This window comes from Hyperolius riggenbachi, chromosome 3 (genome assembly GCF_040937935.1).
Source record: "Hyperolius riggenbachi isolate aHypRig1 chromosome 3, aHypRig1.pri, whole genome shotgun sequence".
In the NCBI taxonomy this organism is placed as follows: Eukaryota; Metazoa; Chordata; class Amphibia; order Anura; family Hyperoliidae; genus Hyperolius; species Hyperolius riggenbachi.
The window spans coordinates 358,545,671-358,563,823 of record NC_090648.1 but is presented as its reverse complement, the minus strand read 5'-3'; the positions used below and the strand labels follow the sequence as shown (position 1 = coordinate 358,563,823).

Sequence of the window (18,153 nt, the reverse complement as noted above, 5' to 3'; positions counted from 1 at the left end):
CACCCGGCTCCGCACAACCAACACGCAGTGGAAACTATTCAATTGCCATGCATGTGTTTCAGCACACCCGCGGGGCGATGCGGCTATGTAGCCGCATCGCACCGCTTCTAGTGGAAACGGGCCCTCTTTCTGACAGCTCTTTAAAGTATACAAGAGACGTTGGGTAGTAAAGTTTTATACATACCTGGGGCTTCCTCCAGCCCCCTCCGTGAAGATCACTCCCTCGCTGGCATCCAAAGCCTCCTGGATTCTCCTGTAGCAGCGCTGTTATCTTCAGCCAGCCGGCGCAGTGACCAATCACACGCCCCCATCTCGCTCCTGCGGTTGGGAGAGTTTTGCCCCTGAACAGTAGTACTGCGCAGGTGCAGAATGCTTATGGCGACAGCAGTGCGGAGGCATGCGCAATACACCCGACTGGCCGTGGAGAACTAGGCCACTACAGGAAAATTCAGGAGGCTTTGGACACCGGGGAGGGAACTAGAGGAAGCCCCAGGTTTGTATAAAACTTAAATTTCTATTGTCTCAGGTACCCTTTAAAGGACAACTGAAGTGAGAGGAACACGGAGGCTGCCATATTTATTTCCTCTTAAGCAATACCAGTTGCCTGGCTGTCCTGCTGCTTCTGCCTCCAATACTTTTAGCCATAGACCCTGAAAAAGCATGCAGCAGATCAGGTGTTTCTGACATTATTGTCATATCTGACAAGATTGGCTGCAGCATGGTGGCGCAGTGGTTAGCGCTCTCGCCTTGCAGTGCTGGGTCCCCGGTTCGAATCCCAACCAGTTCTACATCTGCAAGGAGTTTGTATGTTCTCCGTGTGTCTGTGTGGGTTTCCTCTTCCCCCTAAATTGGCCCTAGACTATGATTCATGCACTACACGATACATACATAGACATATGCCTATGGTAGGGACTAGACTGTGAGCCCCTCTGAGGGACAGTAAGTGACAAGACTATATACTCTGTACAGCGCTGCATAATATGTCGCCGCTATATAAATAAATAATGCTTGTTTCTGGTGTTATTCAGACACTACTGCGGCCAAATAGACAAGCAAAGCTGGCAGGCAACTGGTATTGTCCTTTAACTTTATTTGACCCTCTTCATAACCTCTTAATTTTTTCAAGCCCACAAAATCTCAAGCACCTAGGATCCGATCCATGCACAAGTATAAAGTGGGCTAACGAATGGAGGCACTCAATTGGTGATAATTAAACTTGCGTTTAATGGATAAAGCTGCTCAACACAACATGTTTCGGGGGTTCCCTCATCTGCGGAAGGGGAGAAACCACAAAACATATTGTATTGAGCAGCTTTATCCATTAAACGCAAGATTAATTATCGCCAATTGAGTGCCTACTTCATTGGTTGTCTGGTTTCCTGTATGTGGAGGTGGTGACCCACAGAAGGATTGTGCACCGGCGAACCAGGCTGTAGCCCTGGGCGAGTCACAGTGCTGGGGTAAATTTGTTTCTGATACACAATGTTGCATGCGCCCTCTTTCAATATTGGAAATATGTTTTTTTACTGCTCTTGTAGTCCTGCCCATATTGCAGATCACTTTCACGCCACAAAGGATATACAGTAACAGGTAATAAGTTGTCAAATGGGGAATTCAAATATTAGAAATGTGTTTGTTCTGTTGCATCGCAATACACGATTTATTTAGCAAAGCCAGTGGTGTGCGGCCTCTACATTTCCTTGGATCTATGGATAGTATGACTATGTTCAAGCTGGAAAGCCTCCAATAGGGTTCCCACATGAACAAGCAGCGGGCAGGAGTTGTATATGTGCTATACTGGATAGAGTAGCAGGTGCCCACAAATGAATTTGTGTTCTCAGTGCTCTGCACTGTACTGCGAGGAACGCTAGTTGACTTGAGGATGCTTTGAAACGCCTATGTGCTGAATAAAAGTCTATACCTTTTTGTCATAAAGTTCTTCAAGCCTCCTTATTAAGGTAGGATCAGTCCTTTTTATGTACTTTTATGATTTATTACTTTACAGTTCCACACTGAGCTCTGCAGTACTTTCCATTTTTGGGTGCCTCCTGCTGGTCTATCCAGTTTCCCTCTGTTACCCTACTTCGGTAGGGGACTCAACCCACAACCTGGCTGTGGCATGAACTTCTTTTATTGAAGCAGCTGTTGGTAGATCCTTCCTAAAGGCCAAGTGGGGATGGTACCTCACCTAAGAGGGCTCCCGGGCATACGTTTAATAAAGCCGTAAGTTAAAATAGGCACAGCTTTCAGCAAACTTAAAGAGAACCCGAGGTGGGGTTCTAAGAATGAAATCTGCGCTCAGAGGCTGGGTTTGCTTATATTGCCCAGCCTCTGTTGCTATTTCAATCCACCCCAAGTTCCCCTGCACTCCGCTCTCCCCCATAAATAACAGCCGCGCTGCCGTCATGCAGCGCGTCACAGCGGGCTGTGTTTACTTTTGTCCTGTCATTCTCTGCAGCTTCCCCGCCTCCTGCATAGCGCCGCTCCCCGCCCACGTCCATTCCCTCCAATCAGCGGGGAATGAAGGGATGCAGGCAAGGACCGGAGCTCTGCAGGAGGCGGGGGAGCAAGCAGACTGACAGGACAAAGGTAAACACAGCCCGCACAGCGTGGCTGTGATTTATGGGGGAGAGCGGAGTGCAGGGTGAACATAGGGGGGATTGAAATGGCAACAGAGGCTGGGCAATATAAGCAAACCCAGCCTCTGAGCGCAGATTTCATTCTTAGAACCCCACCTCGGGTTTTCTTTAAAGAGGAATTGTCACAAAAATCTTAAAATTTAAAAACAAATACAAATAAGAAGTACATTTCTTTCAGAGCAAAATGAGCCATATATTACTTTTCTCCTCTGTTGCTGTCACTTACTGTAGGTAGTAGGAATCTGACATTATCGACGGGTTTTGGAGTAGCCCATCTCTTTGTGGGGGATTCTCAGCATGGCATTTAGCCTCTATAATAAAACCCTACTGTCTTTGCATCCCATGTCCCTGTGTGTGTCCCACATGCGCTTTGCGCAAGTGTAGGGACACAGAAACATTGAGCGACGGTGACGGGCGGCGAGCGATGATGGGCAAAGGGGCGGATGGGCGCGCAGCGGAAATGTACGCGCGCAGCGGGCGCATTCGCAGTGACAGACCTAGCCCGTTTTTAAACGTGCTTAGGTCCACTAGTTCTTTCTAAAGACATTCCCTGAAAAAGATTATACAAAGATGCTGGCCAGCCTCCCTGCACACTTTTTTGGCAGTTGGACGGAGCAACTGCCATTCACTAAGTGCTTTTAAAAATAAAAAGTACTGTACAGAAACTTTTTTGCTACTTTAACTACCTAACAACCGCGTCATGCCAATGGGCGTGAACACGGCGGCAGCCCCAGGACTGCCTAACGCCGATCGGCGTCAAGTCCTGGAGCTGTAGTTTTCCAGGAAATGGCAGCGCGCATGCGCGATCGTTCCCTGCCCGTTCAAAGTGCCGAGCTCCGTGATTAGCCTGCTAGCCACCGATCGCGGCTAGCAGACTATTTGTAAACGAAAGGGGAAAGAAATCCCCTTTGTTTACATCAGTACAGAGCTGCAGTCTCCGGCAGTGCTGTACGAGATCGGCGATCCCCGGCCTCTGATTGGCTGGGGATCACCATCCTCTCATAGGCTAATGCCTATGAGAGGAGGAGAACAGGACGGATCGCCGTCCTGTTCAATCAAATAGGCGGAGGGGAGGGAGGAAGGAGAGGGAGGGGGACAGAGCGAGAGAGAGCCTCTATGAGGCAGAAAAAATAAATAAGTGACAGCGGCGATCGGACCCCTCCGGCAGCATGTCCCCTTACGGACAAAAATAGGAGGTGAGTCCGATCGCCATGCTTAGCTGGGCTGTGCAGGAGGCTGAAAAGTCTGCACAGCCCAGTGCTGCAAAAATGAGCCTGGTCTTTAGGGGGGTTAAACACTGCGGTTGTCAAGTGGTTAAAAATAAAGAAAACCCTGAGAACCCCCCATGAGATGGGCTAGTCCAAAATCTGTCGGTAATGTCAGATTTTTACTACTAACTGTAAGTGACAGCAACATAGGAGAAAAGTAATTTATGGCTCATTTTACTCTGGAACAAACGTACTTCTTATTTGCATAGGTTTACATGTATTTAAAATTTTAAGATTTTCGCGACATAGGTCTTTTAAATATCAGTATTGCACGGATATTTAAAACGAAACACTTTCCCATAGACACCTGCGGTAAATACACTGTCCCGTAGTCACTTGCGGTAAATACACTGTCCCGTAGTCACCTGCGGTAAATACACTGTCCCGTAGTCACCTGCGGTAAATACACTGTCCCATAGTCACTTGCTGTAAATACACTGTCCCGTAGTCACCTGTGGTAAATACACTGTCCCGTAGTCACCTGCGGTAAATACACTGTCCCGTAGTCACTTGCTGTAAATACACTGTCCCGTAGTCACCTGCGGTAAATACACTGTCCCGTAGTCACTTGCGGTAAATACACTGTCCCGTCGTCACTTGCGGTAAATACACTGTCCCGTAGTCACTTGCGGTAAATACACTGTCCCGTAGTCACTTGCGATTAATACACTGTCCCATAGTCACTTGCGATTAATACACTGTCCCGTAGTCACTTGCGATAAATACACTGTCCTGTAGTCACTTGCGGTAAATACACTGTCCCGTAGTCACTTGCGGTAAATACACTGTCCTGTAGTCACTTGCTGTAAAAACACTGTCCCGTATTCACTTGCGGTAAATACACTGTCCCGTAGTCACTTGCGGTAAATACACTGTCCCGTAGTCACTTGCGGTAAATACACTGTCCCGTAGTCACCTGCGGTAAATACACTGTCCCGTAGTCACTTGCGGTAAATACACTGTCCCGTAGTCACTTGCAGTAAATACACTGTCCCGTAGTCACTTGCGGTAAATACACTGTCCCGTAGTCACTTGCGGTAAATACACTGTCCCGTAGTCCCTTGCGGTAAATACACTGTCCCGTAGTCACTTGCGGTAAATACACTGTCCCGTATTCACTTGCGGTAAATACACTGTCCCGTATGCACTTGTGGTAAATTGTAACACAACAAATCAGCATGCGCCCGATGTAATCTAGTTATTTACCATTTTATACACTGCGCTCACAATAAAAGACCTTATTTTTCAACGGATATTACCAGTTTATCATAACCTAAATACAACATTAATTAATGATACACACAGGTATAAGTTATTGAAAAATAAGTGCTATTAATCAGGGATGTGGAGTTGGTACAAAGATCCTTCGACTCCGAAAGTTAGGATTCCATCGGCTCCTCGACTCAGACTCCTCTAATTTGTATATTACAATCTTGTTGAATGAATGTATGTAACATAAAATGCATCTCAACTGCCAACGCTTAGGAATTTTAAAAGACAACTATGGTGGCTGCCATTTTATTCCTTTTTAAACAATACTAGTTACCTGGCTATCCAGCTGATCTTCTGCCTTTAATACTTTTAGTCATAGAGTTAGGCCTTGTTCACATCATTCTCGTTCAGTGCGCATTTGGAAGCGTGTATGACGTGGTAACATGCAAGAACGGCAGAAGGGTATAGACAGCCCTTCTGCTGTTCACATCAAATGTGTTACACAGCAGTAGGATGCGCTTGCATACTGCTGCATGCATTCTGCCTGCAAGCGCAGAGCTGACCCATTCACTGTCAATGGATGAAAAGCAGAAAACCGAGAGCCCAATATAGTGTAGTATGTATTGGAGAATGGGAGAGAAAATATGAAACGCAAGTATTATACTTACAAACCTGGGTTATCTCCAAGGTAACCACTGAATAAGCAGGTGGGGAGAACAAGCCTGTCCCCACTCAGGACTAAGACGTCGCTCTCTGTGGATAGAGGAAAAGGAGGGTGTGGCACCCTTCCACCAAGGGTGTATATCTTGATATATAGAGAGATGTACAGAGGCACCAGAAGGGTAAAAATCACTAAAACCGTTTAAAATGTTAGGGTGGCGGTGGTGGACCTGCCAGCCCCAAAACTGACACAACTGCTGTTGATTGAAGTAGAACACAATTTACTCACATACTCCTAAGACAAGTGGCCAGTTCTGGAGGTGTGTTTAGCTTCTAAGGGCAACAATGGTTAATTTGCATAATTTGCATATATTCAGCAGTGATGCACTGGGAGACATCTCAAGCTCACTCCAACCTGAATTATCGCTAATTCTTTCTGTTTTAAAGAGACTCTGTAACATCAAAAACATCCCCTGGGGGGTACTCTCCTCGGGTGGGGAAAGCCTCGGGATCCTAATGAGGCTTCCCACGCCGTCCTCTGTCCCACGGGGGTCTCGCTGCAGCCCTCCGAACAGCCGGCGACAGACCAGACTGTCAATTCAATATTTACCTTTGCTGGCTCCAGCAGGGGTGCTGTGGCTGCTTTCGGCTCTGAAGTAGACGGAAATACCCGATCTCAGTCGGGTCCGCTCTACTGCGCAGGCGCCGGAAAGTTGCGCCTGCACAGTAGAGCAGACCCGACGTCGATCTGGTATTTCCGCCTACTTCGGAGCCGACAGCCGTCAGAGTGCCTGCGCAGGAGCCGGGAAGGTAAATATTGACGTCATCTTGTACGGAGGGCTGCAGCGAGACCCCTGAGGGATGGAGGACGGCGTGGGAAGCCTCATTAGGATCCGGAGGCTTCCCCCACTCGAGGTGAGTACCCCCCAGGGGACGTTTTGACGTTACAGATTCTCTTTAAGAAAGCAAACACTTGTTTTCCTTTTAGTATTTTAGTAAGGGGGCTTTTAGGACCATTGTAGCCCCTTACACACTTCAAAGAGTTCTGGTTCACCATGAGCTTGCTGGTTAGTCTGTACCTCTCTGTGTTACAAGCTCCACTCTATAGAGCCAAATTAATCCATGCCATGCACTGATGAGGATCAAACAATCCAAAACAGTCTGTATGCATGTTGGATTATTATGGCTCTGTACTAATTAACAAGCACATTAACACATCATTGCATTCCAGTGGTTCTGGAGGTGTGTTTAGCTTCTAAGGGCAACAATGGTTCATTTGCAAATATTCAGCAGTGATGCACTGGGAGACATCTCAAGCTCACTCCAACCTGAATTATCGCAAATTCTTTCTGTTTTAAGAAAGCAAACTTTTGTTTTCCTGTGTAACAAACTAAACCTGAGACAGATGAAAGTTTTATACATACCTGGGGCTTCTTTCATCCCCCTTCAGGCTAATCAGTCCCTTGCTGTCCTCTTCCGCCACCTGGATCTTCTGGTATGGGTCCAGGCACTTGAGCCAATCGGGCACACACTCCACCACCAGGAACGTACTACACCTACGCAGCACTATTGCGCAGGTGCAGAATGCTCCTGGCTGTGGGAGTGGCTCCCGGCCGGACTGTGCTGACTGGCTGAATTACCGCCACTCATAGCAGAAGATTCAGGTGGTGGAAGAGGACAGCGAGGCACCGATTAGCCTGAAATGGGCTGGAGGAAGCCCAAGGTATGTATAAAAAAAACTTTTATTTTCATCCGTCTCAGGTACCCTTTAATTCGTAGTCACCAAACCAAATTTTAACTATATATCAAATTATTTGATTTCATGAGCAAAAGTGCATAAATTTGCATAAACCAGCATCAGCGTAGAATTATTTCCATCTCATTGACCATCTCTATTAGTGACACAGCTACACATCAGCAGGCCCGGCCCTAGACTTTTTGCCGCCTGAGGCAATTTTCAAAGAAATCGCCGCCCCCCAACCCCCCCCAAGCCATGGGTGTGGGGGGCCGCCTGAGCTGGAGGGGATAGCGGGCAGGAAGGGGGTATTGGGCCTAGCGGCGGGGAGGGGGGCAGGACCCCCCCCTCCCTCACCTGGGTCCCCCGTCCTCCGCTCCCCTCCAGCTTTAAAAAGTTCCGTGCTGGCTGCAGCTATGTGTAAGAGGCAACGGGCGGGGATCACTCACCTCTTCCTCGTTCCAGGCCAGCCTGCGCTCCACTGACGTCACTTCCTGCTACGCCGCAGGAAGTGACATCAGTGGAGCGCACGCTGGAACGAGGAAGAGGTGAGTGATCCTCGCCCGTTGCCTCTTACACATAGCTGCAGCCAGCACGGAACTTTTTAAAGCTGGAGGGGAGTGGAGGACGGGGGACCCAGGCGAGGGAGGGGGGGGTCCGACCCCCCTCCCCGCCGCTAGGCCCAATACCCCCTTCCTGCCCGCTATCCCCTCCAGCTCGGGCGGCCCCCCACACCCACGGACGGGCGGGTGCCGCCCCCCAGAAGTGCCGCCTGAGGCAAAAGTTTCACCCCGCCTCATGGGCGGGCCGGCCCTGCACATCAGGCTTTATTCTTACAGTATAGATGTGATTTAGTATATATAAGAGATTCCTGTGTACACATCATATATACAGTCACAATCAGATATACAAGTAACTATTTTTGATTTCATGGTAGTTATTTCATTTTTGTACGCCAAGCACAGCTATTACTACAGTATATATATATATATATATATATATATATATATATATATATATATATATATATATATATATATATATATATATATATATAATATGACTATTACCTGAGAAATAGAACATTTTGTCATATTTTCTGTTTTAATTACAGTTTAAATTCATTAGGAGTCGGAGCATTTTTTCCTAACTCCGACTCCAGGTACCCAAAAATTGCTCCAACTCCTCCACTCCGACTCCACAGCCCTGCTATGAATATGAGCAGAATTGCATGCAGCTTCATGATACACTCTCGCATGCGCTCCATATTATCTAGTTATATGCCGTTTTAAGTTGTCTCCTAGCTCATAGACTGCGCTCACATGAATAGCCCTTACGGATATTACTAGTCTATCGAATTTAAAAGTGAATGGGAACCGCATTTTAAAAAAAAATGAGACAGATACTTGCCCAAGGAGAGGGAAGGTTTTGGGTCGTATAGAGCCTTCCCGCTCCTCTCCTGGTCCCCTCGTTCCGGTGCTGGCTCGCCCGGTAGCAGTATTTGACTAAATTAGTCAAATATTGCTTTACCCGGCCGAAGGAGGCTCCAGAAGTCTTCAGGGAGCCCGAGTGCTCCTGAAGAAGGGCGGCCCTGTACTGCGCCTGCGCAAGCACGCTCTCTTGCACGCTCACGCCTGTGCAGTATGGAGCTGCACGGCTCCCGAAGACTTCCAAATACCCTTTCGACGGAGATTGAAATGGGGGGGAGCCAGCACAGGATAGAGAGCACAGAGAGAGGAGACAGAAGGCTCTATATGACCCAGAGCCTTTCCTCTCCTTAGGTAAGTATTTGCTTCATTTTTTTTTAAATGCAGTTCCCATTCACTTTAAAGGGAACCTAAACTGAAATGGATATGGATTTTTCCTTTTAAAAATAATACCAGTTGCCCGACTCTCCTGCTGATCCTGTGTCTCTAATACTTTAAACTACAGCCCCTCAACAAGCATGCAGATCAGGTGCTCTGACTGAAGTCAGACTGGATTAGCTGCATGCTTGTTTCAGGTGTGTGATTCAGCCACTACTGCAGCCACAGAGGTCAGCAGGACTGCCAGGCAACTGGTATTGTTTAAACGGTAACATCCATATCCCTATCAGTTTAGGTTCCCTTTAATGTTGTATATATACAGTAAATACAACACTAAATAATGACACAGGTGTTAGTCGTTGGGAAATAAGTGCTATTAATGAGAGCAAAGTCTATCAGCTATGAGACAACATAAAGTGATAAACCAGCAGGAGCATGCTGAATTGTAATTGGTAGGTATAGTAAACAAAAAGCCATTTGTTTGTAAAATTTCAGTCTTTAATACAGATATTTTTTTTTTATTTAACAATACTCTCATACAAAACCCTGTGCCCAATCATATAAGCTATGCCTGATCCCTGCTATGAGCGCACACTACGTTATCAATGTCCTCGGTGTGTCGCTCACCATACTTCCTTTTCCACACTTATCTTAATTCTGACGATAGATACGATAGATATACACACACACACACACACACACACACACACACACACACACACACACACACACACACACACACACACACACACACAGGTTTGCAAAAGTATTCGGCCCCCTTGAAGTCTTCCACATTTTGTCACATTACTGCCACAAACATGAATCAATTTAATTGGAATTCCACGTGACAGACCAATACAAAGTGGTGTACACGTGAGAAGTGAAAATCAAACATGATTCCAAATATTTTTTTCCTTTAAAACTGCAAAGTGGGGTGTGCGTAATTATTCAGCCCCCAGAGTAAATACTTTGTAGAACCACCTTTTGCTGCAATTACAGCTGCCAGTCTACCAGCTTTGCACATCTAGAGACTGAAATCTTTGCCCAGTCTTCTTTGCAAAGCAGCTCCAGCTCAGTCAGATTAGATGGACAGCGTTTGTGAACAGCAGTTTTCAGATCTTGCCACAGATTCTCGATTGGATTTAGATCTGGACTTCGACTGGGCCATTCTAACACATCAATATGTTTTGTTTTAAACCATTCCATTGTTGCCCTGGCTTGATGTTTAGGGTCGTTGTCCTGCTGAAAGGTGAACCTCCGCCCCAGTCTCAAGTCTTTTGCAGACTCCAAGAGGTTTTCTTCCAAGATTGCCCTGTATTTGGCTCCATCCATCTTCCTATCAACTGTGACCAGCTTCCCTGTCCCTGCTGAAGAGAAGCACCCCCAGAGCATGATGCTGCCACCACCATATTTGACAGTGGGGCTGGTGTGTTCAGTGTGATGTGCAGTGTTAGTTTTCTGCCACATAGTGTTTTGAATTTTGACCAGAAAGTTCAGTTTTGGTCTCATCTGACCAGAGCACCTTCTTCCACGTTTGCTGTGTCCCCACATGGCTTGTGGCAAACTGCAAACGGGACATCTTATGCTTTTCTGTTAACAATGGCTTTCTTCTTGCCACTCTTCCATAAAGGCCAGGCAGTGCGTGACTAATAGTTGTCCTATGGACAGATTCCCCCACCTGAGCTGTAGATCTCTGCAGCTCATCCAGAGTCACCATGGGCCTCTTGACTGCATTTCTGAACAGCGCTCTCCTTGTTCAGCCTGTGAGTTTAGGTGGATGACCTTGTCTTGGTAGGTTTACAGTTGTGCCATACTCCTTCCATTTCTGAATGATCGCTTAAACAGGGCTCCTTGGGATGTTCAAGGCTTTGAAAATCTTTTTGTAGCCTAAGCCTGCTTTAAATTTCTCAATAACTTTATCCCTGACCTGTCTGGTGTGTTCTTTGGACTTCATGGTGTTATTGCTCCCAATATTCTCTTAGACAACCTCTGAGGCCGTCACAGAGCAGCTGTATTTGTACTGACATTAGATTACACACAGGTGCACTCTATTTAGTCGTTAGCACTCATCAGGCAATGTCTATGGGTAACTGACTGCACTCAGACCAAAGAGGGCTGAATAATTACGCACACCCCACTTTGCAGTTATTTCTTTGTAAAAAAATGTTTGGAATCATGCATGATTTTCGTTCCACTTCTCACGTGTACACCACTTTGTATTGCTTAAAAACAAGAAGAGAATCGAGAGCCCAATATGGTGCAGTATTGTCAGGTAAAATGAAGAGTTCAATACAATTTTATGTGTATATACTCACAAACACGGGTTACCCATAGGCAACCACTTTAAATGCAGGTGGGGAGCATTAGGACCTGACCCCACTCAGGTTAAGAAGTCGCTCTCTGTAGATAGTAGATGGGGATGCACCCCTCCACCCAGGGTGGACTAGAAGATCAGCAAAAGCTCGGTATACAGAGGCGCCAGAGTAGAGTAAAACATTTTAAAAACCGTCCTACTGCGGCGCTCAAACCTACTGCTTGACCCACTGAGTTGTGCTCCCATTTTTGCCTGAGGAAGCGGGGTCACGCCCGCAAAACGCGTTGCATTTGTGGAGTTGAATAAATTATTTGTGAATTCTGTTTTATCGAGACTCGAGTGAGTTTTCTTTTTTGTAAGAGGGAGGTAAGTCCACCCTAACATCCCCCTCTGCTTTTAAACGGTTTTTAAAACGTTTTACTCTACTCTGGCGCCTCTGTATACCGAGCTTTTGCTGACCACTTTGTATTGGTCTTTCACGTGTAATTTTAATACAATTGATTCATGTTTGTGGCAACAATAAGACAAAATTATTTTTTTTTTTTATTTATTTATTGTAGAACAGCAGCAATATTAAAATGAAGTGGATTGCGGTTTAAAATAGCCAGGCTATAACAAATAGCCGCAGATGACATGGTGATTACAGGCATAGCCGTGACCTGTGCCCATATTATGCAGTCTGGCCCGTGAAAGAAGGCGTAGTAGATAATTGCATTATTGGAATAGCTGCGCCAGAATTAACTTGCGCTGCTATCAGCGTGACTGCTTCCCGGAGTCGGTGTGCCCTTTATGTCTCCGCTAGCACTGTGTCTGTGCTATGGCATTATTGTAATATGCGGGTGGAGCTACACAGGAGGGCGCAGCAGGATCTTGTGTGACCCAATCGGTGGTGTATCCGCCAGCATCAAGCCTCATGTCTCCGTGCGTGTGACGGGTGGCGTAACATAGGAGGTGTAGTTAACAAAATGCTAGAAGACTAGCGCTGCTTAGTTATGTCCTTTAAAATGTAGTGGTTTCAGTTGGATTGCTTCCTTCATATCAAACATGTACCACTAAAAGGATAGCACTACACAACATACAGAAAGAAGCCAGTGTTAGCAATAGACATAATGAAGTCCACGTGGATCGTGTATCAATACATTTCCAAACACGTTTAAATGATCCTCATGATGCTGGCTGCTTGTACATCATGGATTTTCAAGATTTTTGATACTTAAAGAGAACCCGAGGTGCGATTTACTTATGCTAGTGGGGCACAGAGGCTGGTTGTGCACACGAACACCAGCCTCTGTTGCCCCATGGTGTGCCTCCAAGACCCTCCTGCGCGGCGCTATACCCCCACAGTGCTGGCGTCACGCAGCATGTCGCCAGCACAATGTTTACCTCTCGCCTGTCTGTTAGCGCCACTCCCCCCCCCTCCTCTGTATCGGCGCTACCCGCCCGCGTCACTTCCCTCCAATCAGCGGGAGGGAAGTGACGCGGGCGGGCAGCGCCGATACGGAGTAGGGGGGGAGCGGCGCTAACAGACAGGCGAGAGGTAAACATTGTGCTGGCGACATGCTGCGTGTTGCCAGCACTGCGGGGGGTATAGCGGCGCGCAGGGGGGTCTTGGAGGCACACCATGGGACAACAGAGGCTGGTGTTAGTGTACACAACCAGCCTCTGTGTCCCACTAGCATAAGTAAATCCCACCTCCGGTTCTCTTTAATAAAAGAGCTTATTTTTACTGAAGACGGTGCTGACTCATTGGAACTTCTATATTGGAAGACACCTGTAGTGCACAGGTGACTGGAGTCGAGAGCACATCTGGATCATTTTCCTAGTCCTCCATTGGTGCTTGCCACACACTGCTTTGGCTAAATGATCCTCAGGCCACAATATTCATCCATAAACCCACCACCACACCCGATGTGATCAGACTCACCGGATAGGAAGACATATAAAGCAGGTCTAATCGCACACTGGGACGAAGCTTATGGCCGCCCCCCACCACACTGGCCGAGATGTCGATCAGATCATATGAGATATCCTCTTCAATATATCAGAGCACTTCTACTCCATTACTCATTATGAAACCTCGAGAAAGAATGAAAAGAAACCTTGAGAAAAAGAGTACCACAGTGTAAAACTATTAAAATAACATAATATTGCACTCACACGTTTCCCGCAGAATCAGCACATCAAGCTTTTTTATACGGGCTCTCCCCCTTGTGCTGGGCACTGGCTGGTTCCATCTCCACCCTTGATCAGCACGCTTACGATTGACGTGTGCGGGGATATCAACACTGCCTTGAGTGTCACACAGCTCTCATTTCCACACTAGAGAGGAGTGTTGATGCGGAATAGAAAGCTGTGTGATACACCGAGGCAGTGTTGGTATTCCCGCAAACGTGAATCGTAAGCGCGCCGATCGAGTGTGGAGCAGTGAAGACTGAGCCAGCCGGTGCGCAACAAGCCTCTCAGATTGGCAGCTGACAGGCTGTGAATTCACCACCTGTCAGCTGCTCTCCTGCAACAGCCGGGTGCTAGTTAGTGCTCAGTACCGGCATTAGACAAGTGTCCCCCCCCAATCTGATCGATGCCAGGGCCTGCAGTTCAGCGAGCTGGCAAAGGGACAATGATTCTATTGATTTCACTTTAACAGAAACCTAAACTGATGAAGAAAAAACGAGATTGACTTACTTGGGGCTTCAACCAGCCCCCTGCAGTCGCCATGTGCCCCGATACTTAACGGTCCCCTGCCACGGCTGGGTTTGGATCTTGCCAGTCTATGGCCACTCATCCTTGTACGTGCTCTTGTTGCCGGGAGCGTCCTGTGCAGGCGCAATAGAGATTTTCTCGTAGTGTGCCTGCACAGAATGCTGACGGGAGTGCCGAGGATGTGCATTGGCCAGGGCTGCGCAGGTGCAGTGGCCATCGAATGGCTCAGTTGGCAGAGTCAAAACAGGGCCACGGAGGAGGACCAGAGAATCTTTGAGTACCGGCGAGGGCACAGGGTGACTGCAGGGGGCTGAAAGAAGCCCCAGGTAAGTTTAACTTTCTTTTTTCCTGCATCAGCAACACTTTAAAGGAATCATCAGCCAAATATTTAAAAATGAGGTTTACTCACCTGGGGCTTTCTCCAGCCCCTTGCAGCCGACTGTCCCACGCCGACCACTCTGCCAACGTCCCGGGCTCCACGCACAGTGCAAGAGCTGACCGCGGGGCCGGCCTTACTGCGCCTGCGTGAACCGCCGCTTGCAATCAAGCCCACGTGGCCCGCAGCACACTGCGCATAACTACTGCACCTGCCCAGTGCGCCGCGGACCATGTGGCCATGATTGACAGCGGCGCTTCGCACAGAAAGGCAGACCGCGGGCCTCTGCACCGTGCGGGGAACCCAGGTCGGCGGCAGAGAGCGCAACGGTCAACGTGGGACAGTCTGCTGCAAGAGGCTGGAGAAAGCCCCAGGTAAGTAAACCTATTTTTTTACATTTTGGCTGACAACTCCTTTGTGTGCTATTTTCACAATTTATGGTGAAATGTTGGAGCATAGACACAGCATACACAGCAATGCAGCATACACTCCCTCACATTTCCCAGTTGCACGTCACCTCCATCCTCCAGGTAGCAATAATAATAAAGGCAGTGCAGAGAGTCTAGTGTTGGTGACAGGTTGGGCCTTGGGCTTCATTTCCCTACCAGCATGACACAGCAATAGCAGAGGTCACGTGGCACTGCAGGTGCCATCCTCAGCGGTACACGAGTGGCCCGCGTGCGTCACAATAGCTGCCATGACGTCATACACCGCCTCGCGCAGACAGAGCAGAGACAGCGACGGAGACAGACGTGTACCTCTCTCTCTCTGCATCTCCGATTGCCATTAGCCAGGAACTCTCTCAGGCCCGACATACACCAGCAAGAAGCAGAATACATAGAGCGGCTGTCCTGATAGTAAAGACCCGGGGCTCCCCCTAGCGGCTGGTAGTAGAAATGACACCATATAAGGTAAAATAGATGTAGAGTTCTGATGCTCGTCCTGGGCTGATAAATGATGTAGACTGTAAAGAAAAGCAAACAAAACAGAATTGCCCAATCAGCGTCTTTTCTAGGGCAGATTTTTTGCCCTGAATTGCTGCTTAGGGCACTTTAATGTTACCCTCGAAGAGGGCACACGGGATACCGCGAAAAGCCCCACCTCTAACATTCATTAACCTCCCCAGCCCCCAGGTCATATGCTTGTGCGCGGAGCGGGCTGGGAGCCTGGAGAGGAGAATGAAGTGAGCCCTTTTGCTGTGATGGGAGTGTGATGTGGGCAAGACCACCAGAGCCCCCAGTCTCACGTACGTTAAAAAGGGGCGCTGGGAAAAAAGGGCGCCGGGTTTTAAACGATAAACATGGATAACGTTTAAAAATATAATGTACTATATTTCGTTTAAAAATAATGTTTTATAAAGTTATAAATCATTAAATAATGTGCATGAAATTGGCAATTGTGAAAACGTTAATCTTCCGTTTAAAAAGTGAAACGTATAATAACGTTTAAAAAAAAATAGTAAGTAACCCTCCCTGTACCTACCCCTAACCCCTAGACCCCCGTGTTGGTGCCTAAACCTAAGACCCCCCTGGTGGTGCCTAAACCTAAGACTCCCCTGATGGTGCCTAAACCTAAGACTCCCCTGGTGGTGCCTAAACCTAAGACTCCACTGATGGTGCCTAAACCTAAGACTCCCCTGGTGGTGCCTAAACCTAAGACCCCCCTGTTGATTCCTAAACCTAAGACCCGTGGTGCCTAAACCTAAGACCCCCCTGTGATAAGCATTAATAACGTGTGAAAAAATATTGTGCTGTTTTTCGTTTAAAAATAATGTTTTAAAAAAGATTGTACTGTTTTTCGTTTAAAAATAATGTTTAAAAAATTATAAATCATAAAATAATGTGTAATCATGAGAAGCAGTTATAAAACAGTAAAAGTCTCCGGGCGCCGCTTATAAAACGTTATTTTTCTCCGGCGCCCTTTTTTCCTGTCGGGCGCCCATTAAACGATATTTATTATGGGAGTGAATGGCGGCGCCCGATTTGTCCACTTGCCTCAGGCGCCCGAATTTACTGTTCCCCCCAGTCTCAGCATACACCGCACATCAGCATACACAGCGCACGCTCCCTCACATTTCCCAGTTGCACGTCACCTCCACCCTCCAGGTAGCTGTGTCTGCAGCAATAATAAGGGCAGTGCAGAGTCTAGTGGTGGTGACAGGCTGGGACTAGGGCTTCATTTCCCTACCAGCATGGCACAGCAATAGCAGAGGTCACGTGGCACTGCAGGGCGTACGTCCAAAAAGGGCGCGGGGTGTAAACGCTAATTAATCATTAATAGCGTTTATAAAAATAGTGTGCTATATTTCGTTTACAAATAATGTTTTACAAAATTATAAGTCATTAAATAATGTTTATGAAATCGGCAATTGTGAAAACGTTAATCTTCCCTGTTTCAAAAGTGAAACTTATAATTACGTTTATTAAAAAAACGATAATATATGTTTAATTGTTATAATTGTATATTATTGTGAATAACCTTCATTTATGGTTTGTTCTTATAATAAAATCTGAAAATATTCTTTATAACAATGATATAAATATAACTACGTTCGTAATAAGTGTTGTAAAACATTAGTAAGTATTACTAAAATTTTACTAAAACTATACCTAAGCCTACTCTCACACAGAACCCCCCCTGTACCTATCCCTAACCCCTAGACCCCCCTGGTGGTGCCTAACCCTAACACCCCCCTGGTGGTGCCTAAACCTAAGACCCCCCTGGTGGTGCCTAAACCTAAGACCCCCCTGGTGGTGCCTAAACCTGGTGGTGCCTAACCCTAAGACCCCCCTGGTGGTGCCTAAATCTAAGACCCCCCTGGTGGTGCCTAAACCTAAGACCCCCCTGGTGTTGCCTAAACCTAAGACCCCCCTGGTGGTGCCTAAACCTAAGACCTCCCTGGTGGTGCCTAAACCTAAGACCCCCCTGGTGGTGCCTAAACCTAAGACCCTCCTGGTGGTGCCTAACCCTAAGACCCACCTGGTGGTGCCTAACCCTAACCACCCCCCTTACTGATCGCTTTATTATGTGGATAATAATGTTTTACTAATTGTAGTTGCAAAAAATATATTGCAATTTACGTTACGTACTGATCGCTTTATTTTGTGAATAATAATGTTTTACAAACACGCTCCCTCACATTTCCCAGTTGCAGGTCACCTCCATCCTCCAGGTAGCTGTGTCTGCAGCAATAATAAAGGCAGTGCAGAGCGGCTACTGGTGGTGACAGGCTGGGACTAGGGCTTTATTTCCCTATCAGCATGGCTCAGCAATAGCAGTGGTCACGTGTCACTGCCATCCTCAACGGTACACGAGCGGCCCATGTGCGTCACAATACATCCTTCCTGCAGACAGCGCGACCTCACAGATGGAGCAGGCGGAGACAGACGTGCGGCCTCTCACTGTATCCGTGATAGCCTGACACGCACCGGCAGCAGCTCCAGG

At 47.3% G+C, this 18,153-nt stretch overlaps 1 long non-coding RNA gene across 1 annotated transcript in view; it reads right to left on the bottom strand.

Annotated features, from left to right (window-relative positions):
- The window catches only part of LOC137563971 (uncharacterized), a 57,115-nt gene extending 41,564 nt beyond the window's left edge, over window positions 1-15,551 (bottom strand). Inside the window, exons 1-2 of the long non-coding RNA XR_011030484.1 lie at window positions 15,468-15,551; window positions 13,558-13,732 (exon numbers count right to left, since the gene is read on the bottom strand). This is a non-coding gene — a long non-coding RNA (uncharacterized lncRNA). The remainder of the gene's footprint in view (window positions 1-13,557; window positions 13,733-15,467) is intronic.
- Window positions 15,552-18,153: the final 2,602 nt, after the last annotated feature.